The 17,917-nt window shown below is 41.2% G+C and overlaps 1 non-coding gene across 1 annotated transcript; it reads left to right on the forward strand.

Moving 5' to 3' along the window:
- The first annotated feature begins 6,447 nt into the window (after positions 1 to 6,447).
- On the forward strand, positions 6,448 to 6,509 carry LOC129400572 (U7 small nuclear RNA). Its single transcript, XR_008627785.1, has one exon. It is a non-coding gene; the product is annotated as a U7 small nuclear RNA (small nuclear RNA).
- The last annotated feature ends 11,408 nt before the right edge of the window (positions 6,510 to 17,917 follow it).

Below are 17,917 nucleotides of genomic sequence, written 5' to 3' on the forward strand. Positions count from 1 at the left end.
TTCCTCAATATATATTACTTCAGTTAAATATATAGTAGCCCTATAAAGCTGGAGCAATTATCCTCAATGAAAACTAAAGTTAAAACACAGGTTTTCCCTGACCTTCCATTGTTGTTGTAGCTGTGATGTCTGGGGTTTGCATACTCGATTTTGATGCTTGAGGGAGGTCATGCCTGCTGCGCACACACTGCCTTGCTTGATGGGGAGTCACACGTTTGGTTGTAGTACTTGAGTACACTTGCTCCTGGGGTTAAACACTTAAGTGATGCACTAGAGGTCCCAGTTGTGATACCTTGGCTCACAAAGACATGCCATTGATCACGTTTGACAATGTGGTGCAGTTCTTCAGATAATTCATGGTCTCATGCATGCACAGAAGGCAATCTTGTACACATCCCTAGACCCCCAAAATATATTCTTTAGTTTTTTAATTATTGATTTGAGGGCCATACCCAGAGATGCTTAAGGTTTACTCCTGGCTCTGCATTCAGGCCTTACTCCTGGCGGTGCTCAGGGGACCATATGGGATTCTCAGGATCAAATTAGGGTGGGCTGCGGGTGAAAGACAAGCACTCTACCTGCTGTACTATTGCTCTCGCCCCCTATTTTTGGAATTGGGAACAAAACAACCTGAGCTGTTCTCAGGGGAAGCAATGCAAATGCCAAAGATAGAGCTCAAGGTTCCCACATGCAAAGCATGTGCACTAGCACTTAAAGTTCTCTCTTCAGTCCCTAAGCACTTTCAAATATGTATAATGTTCACTAAGATTTAAAAAAGTACCAGCAAGGAAGTACAGACTTTAAAACTTTAAAAACTGAATGGAAGATAAACTATGATTTTTTACACCTTAACCAGCTCTCTCCAGTCCTCACCAGGGCTCATCAACATGGGATTTGGTAATCCAGTTGCCTCCATTCTAATATTCTCCTTAAACCTTCTACTAAAACTCTTATCTTAAACTGAACTCTTAAATGGTATCTACAGAAAAATTCCATATATGGCCTCAGAGATAAAGGAATGGAAATATCTTTGAACTTACATTTCCAGAGGACTCCATTCCTGAAAAACCTCCTGCTTCCTAATAAGTAGAAATTATGTCCCATTTATTTCAAATTATGTTGATCTGTAACATAACTTACCCAGCAAGAGAGAAGAAATCCCTAGAGTCAAAAACAAGAGAAGATCTGGTAGTAGAAGAGTAAGCAGATGTTGTGTTTCAGCAACACTGTGTGATTTTGCACTTGTCAGTAATCAATGTTCAACAATTATTGTGGAGAAATTTTCATAATTTATGAAAGTGGTGAATTCCCAAATTCAGAAATAAAATTATAAATAAAATTTTAAAATATAAGTTCCACATCTAAACACATAGCTCTCAAACACCACAAAAATATCTTAAAGCAGCCAAAGGGAAAAGACAGATTACTATATAAAAGAAAACCAAGCTTGAAAGTAGATAACTCAACAGCGACAATAATATACAGAAGAAAGTCAAATATTATTTTCAAAGTGTTATGGGAATGAAAATGTTGGGTCCAGATAAATAGTACAGAGATTAAAGCACATGCCTTGCAAACAACCCTACTTACATCTTTGGCACCACATGATCTTTCCAGCATTGCTGTGTGCACCCCTGGAGGACTCTAAGCACCACTGTGTGCAGCCTTGAAGTGTCCTAAGCATCATCAGGTTGCCCAGGTAACCCCTGATGCTGAAGGACCCAAGCAGTACTGTGTCATCAAGCCCTCAAATTCAACCACTCTTATAGTTGGCCTAGAGTCACTGGGAGTGGCCACAGATCCTCTGGGGACTTGTTAGGAGGTACTACCAAAAAAGAAAGCAATTGTCAGTTTAGGATTGTATAAGCCCTAAAACAATCCATCAACAATAAGGGTAGGGCTAGGAAAGTAGCCAAGTGGTGTGGACTATCTACTTCACAGGTATATGCCCCTCGATTGAATTCCCCACAGCAAAAAAAGATAGAGCAGTGGAAGGGAAAATTCATACAAATGTGCTTAAGAAGATTTGCCAACAGCCTGAACTAAGGGGTATTTTTTATACAATTTTGATCTCATTAAAGAACTATGATTTTAAAAGTTACTGACAGTTGAGTTTTAGATATATAATATCTCAACACCAATCCCAGCAGCAGTATCAACATCCCCTCACTAGTGTTCCCATATACTATCCCCACGCCTAATAAAAAAACAAATGAACCTCAAAGGAAGGACTAATCTTTAAGAAGGAAACTAGAAAACATAAGGTGAGAAAGTCAAACAACCATTTACTGAAGAAATAATAGTAATGTGTAATTTCTATGATGTGGAAAATAGGGGATGGATGAATAGAGTTAACATGTTCTAAAGTTCTGGTTTTGTTTTGTAAGAGGGTAGAGACATAAATTTTATTAGTAGATACTTTGTTTTGTCAGTTATGCATCTCAGAAATTTAAGGTGACACAAGGATAACTCAACGCTGAAAAGCACCTGCCTGGTATGCATGAAGCTTTAAGTTTGATCCTCAGTGCTAATCACATGTGTGAGCACCATCCTGGTGACTACTATTTGGGACGTCTAGTGTGTCACTTCTTAACACATCACATCAGGGCCTGTCTGACTCAGTGGTAAAACCCCTGCCTTGCAAGCCTGAGGCCTCAAGTTTCATACTAAGCAACACTCCACAAGGATAATGAGTAAAAACATACAAAAGGTATAAGGATACTTCCTCTATCTAAATAATCCAGAAAGGAGAAACCTAGCAAAATAGAAATATTGTACCCAGTATCTCTTGTGCTGCTAAGGTTCAAGAATAACAGGAGAAATATGAAGGAAAAAACAGGGGGACAGAGAGGGTGGCAAAGCAGAAAGATCGTTCAGGGTTAAGGTTCTTGGCTTGCACTTGGCAGACCCTGGTTCAAGTCACAGCACCACATGGTCCCATAAACACTGCCAGGAGTGATCCCTGATAACAGACCCAGGAGTAAACACTAAGCACTGTCAGATGTGCCCAAATATACATATAGATAGATATGTATATAAACCTCTCTATCTATCTATCTATCTATCTATCTATCTATCTATCTATCTATCTATCTATCTATCTATCTATGGAGCCAGAGTTATATTATAGTGGGTAAGGCACTTGCCTTGCATGTGTAAATCCAAGGTCAATCCATAAAACCAAATATGGTTCCTCTGAGCAATGCCTGGAGTTACCCCTGAGCATAGACCCAGGAGTAAGCCCTGACCATGGCTAGATGTGGCACAAACCACCCGCACTAAATTAGCATTAAAATAACAGGAGGCCTAGTACCAGTCCTTTGGGCATAGGCTTGTAGGAAACCTAGACTTCTCTCTTCTTTCAAGGATGTAAAAAGGCTCCCCAATTACTTCTCCCTGGTTGAATCAGGGTGGTCTCTGATAGGGTGGCAGGACTTCTATCTCTTCTATCTATGCTAGGTGTTAACAACAAGTGCTCAATTTCTCCTTGACACAGTAGAAATGTGTTCACAAAGAGGAGCCTAGCAGTTGTAAAGTAGCCCTTCCTCTCCCTGCTGGAGTGGTGTCAAAGAAAGCCAGGTGAAGATCCAGACATTCACCATAAGTGGTATCAAAGTTAGTCAACACCTTCATTAGTGTGTCATTGGAGACTTTGTTGTAAAAGGAAGTCTGAGGGAGCCAGATTTCCCACCAATACCCAGAAATAACAAGAAAAAAATCACTCTCTATAAATGTAAATAGAAACCAAGTGGAGAACATTGGACTCCCCCAATCTATCAGACATAACTAGGCAATGTGCCTCTTTCCTTCCTATGGTGGTGTCAGAGGAAGTTGCCTCAAATAGTGAGTAAGCTCCACAAATATATGTGGGATTCCCAGCTGTCACAACAACAGTATCAACAAAAAAGGGAAGAGAAGGGAGAGAAAATGAAAAATATAAATACTAAAATTTATCTCAGAATGAGTAATAATTATATTAAAGTTACTCTTAAGAAAGAGAAAGACAGAAAGTGCCTGTCATAGAAGCAGGCTAGGGGGAGGGAGAATGGAGGGAAACTGAGGACATTGATGCTGGGAAATGTACACTAGGGATGGGTGTTGAAACACTGTATGACTGAAAGTCAATCATCATCAGCTTTGTTACTGTATCTCACGGTGACTCAATAAAAATATTTTTAATAACAATAAAGTTACTATTAAATTAAGATACTATTAAGTAAATAGAATCTACATAACAGTTTAAAACAGTGACTAGGGCAGTTAGGATAGAGAAGGGACCTCTATGACAATGATAGTTGAAAATGATCACCCTGGACAAGAATTGAGTGCTGAGAGGAGGTAAAGGGATATACATGATAACCTGTCAATATCTATATTGCAAACCATAATGCCCAGAAGGAGAGAGAGAGAGAGAGAGAGAGAAGAAAGGTGTCTGCCTGCAGGCTGGGGTGGGATAGGGTTGGGGGTGGTGGCAAGAGGAAAACTGGGGACACTGGTGGTGGAAAATGTACACTGGTGAAGGGATGGGTATTGGAGAAGCCTATAATTGAAACCCAATCATGAACAACTTGGTGACTGTGTATCTCATGTTTTTTTTTCAATTAAAAATTAATTTAAAAAACAGTGACTGGGGCAGAGTGACTCCACAGAGTGACTCGAATCACTGAGCCAGGAGCAGACCCTAGGCACCTGTAGGTGAAGCTTAGAAAGCATGACACTAGGCCTGGAGAGATAGTTCAAATGACTGGAGTACATGTGTTGCATGCAGAAGCATGTGTTTGATCCCTGAAACTACATGGTCCCCTGAGAACCTCACTAGTAGCAGCCCTTGCATACTGCCAGGTGTGGCATGGAGAGAAAAAGCAAAATAAAAATGACACTAATGCTAAAGTTAACTATAAATATATTCAAGAAATTCATTTTGTTATTTTGTTTTCCTTTTATTGGAAGGTTTTCTTTTCTCTTGCTGCTTTAAGTAGTATCCAAAACCATCAAGTATCTAAGAATCAGCTTAACAAAGACGTGGGAGAGCTACACCATGTTAAATTTAAATTGCTTAAGAAAAACATAAAATACCTTAGGAAATAGAAAAATACCTCATGCTCATGTATTGGAAGAATCAATAACATGGAAATTACTATCCCATATAAGACATTGTATAGATACAATGCCATCCCCATCCAAATTCAGATGATATACTTCCAGGATCTAGAAAAGTCAATAATAAAGTTTGTACAGGATCAGAAAAGACCACAAATAGCCAGAACCATACTTAAAAATAAGAAATTGGGAGGTATTTCATACCTACTTTGGAACTGTACCATAAAGCTATAGTAATCAAAAACTGCATGGTACTGGTATAAAGATAGATGATCTGATCAATGGGTCAGAATTGAATACCTGTGACAAAACCCCATGTATGGACAGTTAACTTTTGATAAGGGAGCTGAGAACACAAAATGGAGTAAAGATATCCTCTTCAACAAATGGTGCTGGTTATTATGTTTTTTCTTTACCTACTTTCAGCATGCAGTTCTTATGCAGAACAATCATTTCAAACTATCTTTGTCATAGTGGTCCTTTATCTATCCTAATTGCCTTCCGACCTTGGACCAATCCTCCTGGCTTTGTTTCTACTGTTCTTGGGTATTAGTCTAATATTATGTTTTTTGCAACCCAAAAATGAGTGCAACCATTCTATGTCCATCCTTCTCCTTATGACTTATTTCACTCAGTATTATTCTCTCCATGTCCATCCATTTATAATTTCAGTAGTTCATTTTTCCTAATAGTTGAATAGTATTCCATTGTGTAGATGTACTGTAGTTTCTTTAACCATTTTTCTGTTCTTGGGCACTTGGGTTGTTTCCAGATTCTGGTTATTGTGCATAATGCTGCAATAAACATAGAAGTGCAGAAGGCATTTCTGCTGGATGTTGGAACATTGTATGACTGAAACCAATTCATGAACATCCTTGTAACTGTGTATCTCACGGTGATTCAATAAAAAATAATTATATTAAATGAGAACAAAAAAATCCCAAATTGTGCTGGGAAAACTGGATAACTACATGTAAGAAATCAGAGTTGGATCCATATCTTATACCTCACACAAAAGTCAATTCAAAGTGGATCAAGGACCTTGAGATCCAACCAGAAACTCTAAAGTACTTGAAAAAATTACAGGCAAACTATTTGGACCTCAAAGATGTCCTCAGTGATATAATACCACTGGCAAAGGCAACACAATAAAAAACAAACAAATGGTACTACATAAAATTAAAGAGCTTCTGCATAGCAAAAGAAACACAGGCTAAAACTATAAGCTAACTGAATGGGAAAAATATTTGTATTTAACACATCAGGTAAAGATTTGATAACCAGGATATATAAAGTACCCACAAAGGTAAAAAAAAAATTTCAAAAACCCTATCTAAAATGGGGAGAAAGTGCTACAGCTCTTTAAGAACTTGTCTAGCAGGTTTTCTGGTTGTTACCAAAAAGCCTTCCCTTTACCCGCATTGCAAAATAATGGCGAAAGAAAATGAATACACACTTCTCAGACGAAGATAGGCAATGGAAAATAGGCACATGAAAAATGCACAGCATCACTAACCAACAGAGAAATTTAAATCAAGACAACAATGAGATACCATCTTACACCAGTGACAATGACACATATCAAAAATAGTAGGAACAATCTATGTTGGCAGGGATGTGGTTGAAAAAAAGGAACTTTCATCCACTCCTTGTAGGAATGTCATCTGGTACAACCACTGTGGAAAACATGGCAAGTTGTTAGTAAACTTAAAATTGAACTGCCATATGACACAGCAATTGAACTTTTAGGCATCTATCCCCAGGACTTAAAAACACTCTCTCAAAAGGACTTATGCACATCATTGTTCACTGATGGACACAACCTAGGTGTCAATGACAGATGAATGAATTATGAAGATTTGATATATATACACAATGGAATACTATGCAGTTGCAAGGAATGATGAAATCATGAAATGTGAGGCAACATGGTTGGAACTGGAATATATCATGTTGAATGAAGCAAACCAGATGTAGAAAGACAAACACAGAATGATTTCACTTATCTGTGGAATATAGACTACTGCTTGAGAAAAAGTATTGTAGTAAAAGGGAGATGCTTAGATCATCCTGGACCCCAATGTTTAGAGAGGAGACAAAGAAGAAAAGAAATCAAGGGGGGAAGAAGATAATGGGAAGTAATGGATGAACAGGCATTAGGGCTTAGTTATACCAATTACACAAGTGAGTGGAATAGCCACATATTCAAAATACAGACTCAATAACATTGAAGACGAAGGGGGTATGGTGCTGCCAGCAGGTAAACCTATACCTGTGGGCGAGTGCATCAGCAGTTTGATGATGCCTTCAGACTTCCAGGTACCCCAAAATTGCTGCTATGCCTTTGGCCAGACCCCAACAACTTGGCGTCAAGTTTACCAAGAATTAAACAGCCGAAAGTTAGGTATGTGGGAGACACACCCACAAACCAGCTCTGGCTCAGCTATATAAGCTCATTTATTGACCTTATTTCAGAGACACATAAATCTCGAAAGAGATCAAAAGATGCAGTTAGGGCCTGTAGCGCAGAGGTGAGAACCCATGACTGAGATCCCCAGGCTTGTTTGGATCAGGACTCGGCCTCCTCCCCCCAGGTACCCAGTTTTCCAGTAGCTTGGCAGTCACACCCACAAACTGCCCCTGCTGTCATGTAATCTCATCAATGGCCAAGACCTAGAGACTATAAAGTAAAGCTCCCAGAAGAGAGCGCCACAGGATGCCCTGACCTCGTACCAGGCTGTCTTCACCAGGGCACCTCGGAGGGAGAAGGGTTGAGTTTTCCTACCTGCCCCAAGAAGAACCCTGGCAGCCAAAAACCTCCAGAACCCTACCGCTGCCATGCACAAGGCCACTGTCCTCATGCTAGGACGAGCCTCACCCAAAACGGGATATAGCTCACCAGAGAGCGGACTGGCAGGAAAACCCACATATGCTGGAACCCGTGACTGAGATCTCCAAGCTCGAGGATTGGGCCTTCTCCCCACAGATCCCTAGTTTTCCAGAAGCTTGGCAGTCACACCCACAAAGTGCACCTGGCGCCATGTAATCTCATCAATGGCCAAGACCCAGAGTCTATAAACTAAAGCTCCTGGAAGAGAATGACACAGAATTTCCTAGATATTATATTCTATCCATAACAAGCAAAACAAAACAAATCGCCTAGCATTGCCTTTTCGGCAGGTTTGAGTGGTGGTGAGACTGATGTCGAAAAATCAAGTGTAACCAAATTAGAGAGATAGTATGGGGAGAATTGTCTGCCATACAAGCAGGGGAAGGGTTGTAATGGGGCAGGGGGAATACTGGGGATTTTGGTGGTGGAAAGTGTGCACTGGTGAAGGGATAGGTGTTTGATGATTATATGAATGAAGCTCAAACATGAAAGCTTTGTAGCTGTATCTTGTAGCTGTTTATGTGAATAAAAAAGAGGAAAATAATAATAAAATAATAAAAGTAACATTCAGAATAGAATAAAAAAAGTAGTGTGGAGTTCATGACCAATTCAATCAGCTTAACCAATGGCTGAATAAATGGCAGTATTTCTACATTATTTTAAAAAATAAAATTAAAAACGAGACCTAATCTGCAACCACTGGAATTCTGTAATGTGTCTGTCAAGTTGACAGGTGAGGGATGAAGGTGGAGTTGGGGTGGGGATAGAATATGGGAACACCAGTGGAAGGAAGTTGACACTGGTGGTGAGATTGGTGTTGAAATACTATCTGCCTAAAACTCAACTATTAATAACTTTGTAAATCACAGTTCTTCAATTTTGAAAAATAAAAAGATCATGTCCTGTCATGCTCTCAAAACTTTTTGCAACTGATATAATTTCCTTCCCAAAATTTAGTAAGATGAGACCTAGAGATAGTACAGTGGTTAGTTCAAATTTGGCACCCATCCAAGTATTGCCAGGTGTGTTACTGGAGAGCCCTGCACTTCCAGAGTGGCTGGGGTATCCCAGGCACTACACAGCCCAAATAGCATCATGTCTTCTGGATCCATCTGCTGAACTGAAAGTTCATTTGGCCAGTGAGGCCCCTGAACCTCCTGAGCACTGCTTGGAGCTACCCCAAATTAATAAAATACAGCATAAAGATATAAAACGAACGCAATACCTCTAATATGTCTAGGAAATTATACAACAAACTTAGATCAGTGATGTGAATAAAATGCACAATCTGTTGCAAGCTTTGCTGTTACAAAACTAACTGCCAAAGAATGAACAAAATTAATGTTTATTCCATCTTGTGTAATATTACTGAATATTTCATCAATGTTCCATGAGAAGAAACAAAACAGAAACACATGAAAGACTGAAATCTGAGTCATTAATACTATCAAGTAGGACAACAAACAAATTAAAATCTAGCATCCATCAGCAAGAGTACAACAAAGACAATGTTGTAAAAATATTAACCATGGAGACAGGGAGAGGGTGGGAAAGGGGGGGTATGCAGGGGATATTGGGGTTGGGGAACGTGCACTGGTCGAGGGATGAGTGTTTGATTATTGTTTGATTGTAACCCAGACATGAAAGCTTGTAACTATCTCATGGTTATTCAATATTTTTTTTGAATTTTTTATTAGTGAATCACCGTGAGGTACAGTTACAAACTTATGAACTTCCATATTTGCATTTCAGTCATACAGTGATCGTTGATATCCCTCCACCTGTGCCCATTTTCCTCCACTAAGGTTCTTAGTATCCCTCCCACCACCCCCACCTTATCCCCCACCACCCTACCCTGCCTCTGCGGCAGGACATTCCCTCTTGTTCTCTATCCTTTTGGGTTTGCAATAGAGGTATTGAGTGGCCATCATGTTTGGTATATAGTCTACTTTCAGCACGCATCTTTCAACCCGAGTGGATCCTCCCAACATCCTCTACTAGGTGTTCCCTTCTCTATCTCAGCTGCATTTCCTCCCAGCATGTGAGGCCAGTTTCCAACCTGTGAGGCAGACCTCTTGGTTCTTATCTCTACTACTCTTGGGTGTTAGTCTCCCATTCTGTTACTTTATATTCCATAGATGAGTCCGATCTTTCTATGTATGTCTCTTTCTTTCTGACTCATTTCACTCAACATGATACTGTTGATCCACTTATATGAATATTTCATGACTTCATCTTTTCTAACAGCTGCATGCTATTCCATTGTGCAGATGTACCAAAGTTTCTTTAATGAGTCATCTGTTTTTGGCCACTCTTTTTTTCCCCAGATTTTGGCTATTGTAAACAGTGCTGCAATGAACATACAAATGCAGATGTCATTTCTACTATACCTTTTTGCCTCTCCAGGATATATTTGCAGGAGTGGTATTGCTGGGTCAAATGGGAGCTCAATTTCTAATTTTTTGAGAATTGTCTATATTGTTTTACAAAAGGGCTGAACCAGTCGGCATTCCCACCAGCAGTGAAGGAGAGTCCCTTTCTCCCCACATCCGTGCCAACAGTGGTTGCTTTTGTTCTTTTGGATGTGGGCCAGTGTCTGTGGTGTGAGATGATATCTCATTGTTGTTTTGATCTGCATCTCCCTGATGATTAGTGATGTAGAGCATTTTCTCATATGCCTCTTAGCCATTTGAATTTCTTTTTTTGAGAAAGTTTCTGATCATTTCATCATTGCATTTTTTGATGGGGTTGGATGTTTTCTTCTTATGGAGTTTAACCAGTGCCTTGTATATTCTTGATATCAACCCCTTATTGAATGAGTACTGGGTGAATATCTTTTCCCATTCTGTAGACTGTCTTTGTATTTTGTTCACTGTCCTTTTGAGGTGCAGAAGCTTCTTAGTTTAAGATAGTCCCATTTGTTTAACTCTGTTTTCACTTGCTTGGCCAGTGGCGTGTCATCTTTGAAGATACTGTTAGCTTCAATGTCGTGGAGGAGTTTGCTGACCTTGTCTTCAATGTACCCTAGGGATTCTGGTCTGATGTGCAGGTCTTCAATAATCTTTTTAAAAATAAAAAATAATATATATTTTTTAAAGAACCAAAAAACTTTCTAGGAAACTATGCATCATAATGTGTTCCAAATACACTCCTGCATACAATGGAACAAAACCACCTTTTTCAGCTGTAAGGTCTGAAAATACTGTGGTTGGATAAAATACATCTTAAATTTTAATTCTACTAAGCTATAACGATAGCACAGCAGGTAGGGTGTTCGCCTTGCATGCGGCTGACCCAGGTTCAATTCCTCCGCCCCTCTCAGAGAGCCCGGCAAGCTACCGAGAGTATCCCACCCGCACGGCAGAGCCTGGCAAGCTTCCCTTGGCATATCCGATGTGCCCAAAACAGTAACAACAAGTCTCACAATGGAGAGGTTACTGGTGCCTGCTCGAGCAAATCGATGAGCAACGGGATGACAGTGACAGTGACTAAGCTATAACATGAAGGGACCGCATTATGGGTTCTGAAAACAATAAGCACATGTACTGTAATTCCTTGATTGGGATAGCAAACATACTAGCCAAAGTTTAAAATTTTAAAAATACAGGAATGAACACAAAAGAACAAGACAAAGACTTCTCTCTTATCTTAGGAACATTTGGTTATGAATCAACTTTAGTGCATTCCACTTTGCCTTTGAAGATGTATCAGTTCAGTTCCCAAATCTTGATTGCTTGACTCAGTCTCCTATACAAATATTCAGAAATTGTCTTTTTAAACCACAACTCTGTCTGCACTGTCATAGCACCGTCGTCCCATTGCTCATTGATTTGCTCGAGCGGGCACCAGTAATATCTCCATTGTGAGACTTGCTGTTACTGTTTTTGGCATATCAAATACACCACGGGGAGCTTGCCAGGCTCTGCTGTGTGGACAGGATACTCTAGGTAGCTTGCCAGGCTCTCCAAGAGGGACAGAGGAATTGAACTCGGGTTGGCCATGTGCAAGGCAAACACCCTACCCGCTATGCTATCACTCCAGTCCTACTCACACCAGAGAAGCCAAAAATGTGCCTGAGTCGGAGTGATTTCTTACTGTCCCTGGAAAGCCAGAATATGGAGGAAATGTGAGCCCCAGGAAATGGGAGAGAGAGACCCCCCCGCCTTTCCCCCACCCTACAGCCGAGGACCCAGAAGGAAATGGCCCGATGACGAGCAGGTTAACTAGAACTTCCAAGACTGTTGGGGCTGGAGAGATAGTACAGCGGGTAGGGCGTTTGCCTTGCATGCGGCTGACCCAGGTTTGATTCCCAGCATCTCATTTGGTCCCCTGAGCACTGCCAGGAGTGAGTCCTGAGTGTAGAGCCAGGAGTGACCCCTGTGCATCGCCAGGTGTGACCCAAAAAGAATTAGAACCAATAATTATCATTTACCACTCATTTTTTGACTGTTCTGGGGATCAAACCCCAGTCTCATGTACACAGGGTGGCACTCCCTGCAATATTCATTCCAGTGGTGTAGGGCTGACCATTTTGCTCAGGCCCAGTGAAGAGATGTTGCTCAGGTTCCACAGTGCTGGAATCAGCAAAAGCCAGCGTTTGGTGCCGTGGGGGATGCTATGTGGTGCCAGGAAACAAACCTAGGGTCATGCCTCATCCCTTGAATGTATCTCTCCAGTCTTATTAAGCTACTGTAAACAGAAATTATGCTACTGCTGCTTTAATCCATGACAGACTTTTTAAAAGTTTTGGACCATACTCAGCAGTATTCGGGATTTACTACTGGCTCTATGATCAAGGATCACTTCTGTGTTTCTTGGGGGACCATATGGGGTAACGGAGATGGGTCTGCCATGTGCAATGTAAGTATTATTTCCACTATACTACCTCTCTACCATTATCCATAATAAATATTTTTTATAACTGCCTGGAATAGCTATTATAATTATAGTTTGAAACTAAAGCCACTTGTAGGGACAGGGAGATAATTCAGAGGGACAGTGTCCATGCTTCACTTGCGGGAGGCCTAGGTTCAATCCCAACTACATGGACCCAAAGCACCACCAGAAATGACATTCAACCAATGTGCAAAAAGTAGTACCTGAGAACCACTAGGTGTGACAAAATAAAATAAAATAGAATAAAATGTCTTCTGGGAGCCAGGAAGTGGCACTTTTAGAGAGCTCACTGGGGAGAAAGTAGGAAGCCAAGCAATGTAAAAAATGGCTCTTCAGTAGTAATAATCATGCTAGTATGCATTAGGTGTTTCAGCTGGGCACAGAGGAGAGTTAGATGGATGAGAGACCCACAAAATAAAGTATCTGGGCATTCATACAAGATTCCTGACCTGAGAAACACAATGAAATGTTTGCCTGTGGGACTCAGGGATGTCTCAGCATGAAGCATCTGAGAACGAGTTTGATTCCCCATGCCAGACACCACCCAACATTGCCAAATAGGACCCAGCAGCTCTGCAGTTTGGGATATCTGACACAACAAAATGTGTGATCTTGGCTCATCACAGCAAAATATGTGCAAGAGCATGACAGCAAGTTTGTGACACTGCACCCCCTTCCAATCACTGCATACACAACAACACAAGGAAGGGAAGGAGAAAATTTTTACTTTATCTATTTTTATTTTATTGAGATACAATTACAAAATTGAACACCTATCCCTCCACCAGTGAAAACTTTCCACCACCAATGTCCCCATTGTCCCCCCCACCCCATCCCAGCCCTCACCCTGTCTTTATGGCAGACAATTTCTCAGATACTCTCTCTTTACTTTTCAGCATTATGTTTTGCTCGAATTTTCCCACCACCGTTCAAGCCTGCCTTCTAGGGGCAGACACTATATCATTTATTTTCCATTGCTCATTTTGCATATCATGAGGTCACACAGCCACATAAGCGGCCACACGCTTCTGAAATTCTAAGACTGTAAATGGCTGGGTTCCAGAGACATCTCTTTAGGGAGCTAATCCATTTTGGGATTCAATTGGGAGCTTCTGGGCCCAGGCTTTTGTTGCGCCAAGATGGCGCCCAGAGGCAGGTTGTGGGTGTGACATCCAGCATCAGGAGTGGACAGGGAGCCGGGGAGAGACTTCCAGCTCCACTGCCGCCATGTGACTTGGATACTTATTTCTGGAACCCACATACCTGGGCCTTGCTTATGGAAGCTCACGGTCGCCAGGATTCCATCTGGAGTAGGCAGGGAGACTGCACCTGCTCCATCTGGGGTGCCACAGTGAAATAGGCTTGATATGGGATCAGGAGAATTCTCTGGTGCTATAGTGCCCTCTGGGACTCGCTGCTGCTGTGTCTGTCTACTTTATCATTTTATTTTGTAGGAAAGGTCTTTCTAAAAGTGCTCAGGGTACCCAGAGGCCCCTCCTGGATATTATCAGTCAACTATGGCCTTGGTTCAGTATGAGTGTATGTGGATGATGTACTGCTCAAGCACTGCAGTGTTGAGCATTACAAAGGTCACTCTATCAGTGGTCAGGGGCCACCATGGCTACATCCAGTGGTGTCTGGGGGAACATTTGCTTTTAGATAAAGACAGAGTTATCTGCATGCAAGGCAACTGCACTATCCTTTGCACTATCTCCTGGCCCCTTATTTTATTTTTTTCAAATGACAGCCTGAGTAACTATTATTATGATGATAAGAAGCAGAGCTGACTTGGATGATGGAAGCAGTTTCACTGCCCTAGAAGAGTCCCAAACCAGTGAGAGTTTTTCCAAAGCCCTACTAAGGAACCCTTGCTGGAAGTTGGCATGGTCCTGGACAATAGATACTAAGTCCTTTCACATCTGTTTGGCCAAACTGCCTTCTAGGCCTGCCACTCTCAAATGCTTAGCTACTGCTCAGTAGGGGATTTTTGCATTTTAAGTAGTTTCTGTTTTGTTTTTCTTTGCATTGTTTCTGCTCAGTAGATTTTTGGGCCAAGGACCAAGAAACATCTGCGCTGAAAGGCTGCCCATCCATGACAAAGAACTGCTGTCCTCACCTCCACACTTGACTTGGACAACCTAGCCCTTGGTGTACTCCTTACTATACTCGGATCACTTTTCTATTGCTTTTTCATGTGCACAATTTTTCCACTGTCTTTTTGTACTCCACAACCATCCTCCCAGCTAGAGGACTTAACCCAGAAATAATACTTCTGGGAATCTATCCCAAAGAAATAAAACATTTGTTCTCACAAACACCTGCACATGAATGTTTATTGCAGTCTTATTCATAAGAATCAAAGACTGATATTGACCCAAATGTCCTTGTACAAGTGAACGGTTAAGCTAATTTTAGTGCACTCATACTGCAGAATAATACTCAGCAGTGAAATGAGATAAACTTCATCACCCATCCATTAGGAAAGCTACTATTTGAAAAAAAAACTGTTGGTAAGACTATAGATAAATCAAAGTCATTGTGCCCTATTTCTGGGAATTTTAAGATAAAAAACATACTGTCGCAAACAGTATACAGATTCATCAAAAAAATTAAAACAGAAACAAGCCAACAAGTTACCAAATAATCCCCTTCTTTGAAGATAGCTCCAGGAACTGTCAAACTCAACCTCCTGCCACATTTATATGGCCCAGCCCCATAGCTCCTGAAGCTCTCGCCTGCTTATGCAGCCATGTGACACCTCCTCCAAACTTCACAGTACTAATAAATTATAGCAAAATAGTATAGTAAATTTTGTGGGAAAATTTGTAGAAGCCCATAAAGTTCAATGAGCAAAATCAGTAACACATAAGGTGCAAACAACACCAAGCAGCTCAGTAAATCCTCAGAAAATAACTTTAGTAACACCAATGTGAGATATAATGATCAATACAAATTGAATTTTTTATTGATCTATTTTCTAATTATTCCAATTTCCATTTTATTTTAACAAGAAATATGAAGTATAGTATTTTGTGCTTACTAAGGGGCCAGGCTTGAGAGGTGGGTGAGAAACTGAGACACTAGTGGAGGACAGGTCACACTGGTGGTGGGTTTGGTGTTGGAATACTGAATGCCAAAAACAACTGTGTAATGGGCAACTTTGTAAATCATGGTTTTAAAATTAAAAATATTTAAAACATGGCTTAAGAGACAGTACAGGGGATAAATCGCTTACCTTTGCAAGCAGTTAATTCTAACTTGATTGTGGGTACCAAGCACCACTGGGTGAAAAACCCAATGAATGAATGAATAAATAAATACCAGAATTACCAAATAATCCATCTATCTCACCTTTGGGTATATGTCTGAAAGAACCAAAATCAGGGTCTCAAAAAGATATTTTCATATTCATGTTCATAGTAGCACCATTTTCAGCAATCCAATCATTGAAACGAACAGAGAGATAGTAGAGAGGTTAGGCACTTATATTCACTTGCCTAACCTCTCTACTATCTCTCTGTTTGTTTCAATCATTTGATTTCTAAAAATACTGCTACTATGGTTTGATCTCGGGCACTACAAGACACAGTGAGTACAGCCCTGAACGCTGTTGAGCACCACCCAGGACGGTCCAGGCAATCCCTACCACCACAGGGCTCACGTACGTACCACTTCATCCTCAGGCTCTTACATTGAGCCTGGTTGGCCAAGAATTGCTGGATGGGAACCCTGTGCTTCCTGAGTGCTGTTTGGAAGACCTCCCCTACCCCCCAAAAGCAGATGGAAGCCAGAGATACAACTCAGTAGAATATCGCATGTCTTGCTTGTTTGAAGAACTGAGTTCAATCTCCAGCATAAGAATGAGAGAGATGCAGAACCAACCCAAATGTCCACTATGAAAGAACAATGTATGAGATATATACATGCATATATTTATATACATACAATAGGTTAAAATTCACCCTTATATTTTATTTTTTATTAGTTCATCGTGAGATACAGTAACAATAATTTCATGTTTGAACTTCCATCCTACGGTCATCCAACACCCATACCTTCACCAGTGTACATTTTCCACCACCAAAATCCCCAGTACCCCCCCCCACCCCCGCCTATTCCATACCTCCCCCTGCCTGTGTAGCAGACAATTTGCAAGGTATCCTTTCTCTACTTAAGTTGCCTTCGATATTTTGAGACCAGTCCTACCTCCCCTCATACCTGCTGAAAATACAATTGCTAGACAATGTGTTTTTGTATTACCTGTTATGGATATAATATAATGTCACGTGGCTGCAAGAGCATCCACATGCTTTAGGACTTCTAAGATTTTCTTAATTAGGGTCTGAAGAAATTGCTGCCGTAGGTTGCTCATGTCCGAGATTCTGTGTGTGTCGCTGGATCATGGCCACGTGGGAGCTGGTGCTTCTTTCTGGCTTCTAGAAAATGATGACTGCTGGAGCTCTTAGAGGGCAGACAGTGGGACAGCACCTGCCCCCGTCTGGAGCGGCCCAAGAGGAGAAGGCCTATTGCAAAGTCCTGGGCCATCTCTGCCGCAAATTGCTCGCGTCCAAGATTTCTGTGTGTCTCTGGATCTTGGCCACATGGGAGCTTAAGTAGACGGTGGGAGGATGTGACATCATCTCTGCGTCCCATTGGGTGAGGGCAAGGCTGGCACACTCCTCCCCTGACCCGAGAGACACTTGGCATTTACCATAACCACGGCTTGTACCTGGTGCTTAATGCTGGCTTTTAGAAAATGGGGACCGCTGGAGCTCTTAGAAGGCAGGTGGTGGGACAGCACCTGCCCCCGTCTGGAGTGGCCAGCAGAGAAGGCCTATTGTAAAGTCCCAGGCCATCTCTGCCGCAAGTTGCTTGGGTATGAGATTTCCGTGTGTGTCTCCAATATTCACCCTTTTAAAAGGATGGAAGTTGACAGTATGTAATTCAGTGGTAGAGTGTGCATGCTTTGTATATATGATGCCCTGGATTTGATTCTTAGCACCCAAATAAAACAAAACTAAAACTAAAACA

The sequence above is a fragment of the Sorex araneus genome, chromosome X (assembly GCF_027595985.1).
Source record: "Sorex araneus isolate mSorAra2 chromosome X, mSorAra2.pri, whole genome shotgun sequence".
Lineage (NCBI taxonomy): Eukaryota > Metazoa > Chordata > Mammalia > Eulipotyphla > Soricidae > Sorex > Sorex araneus.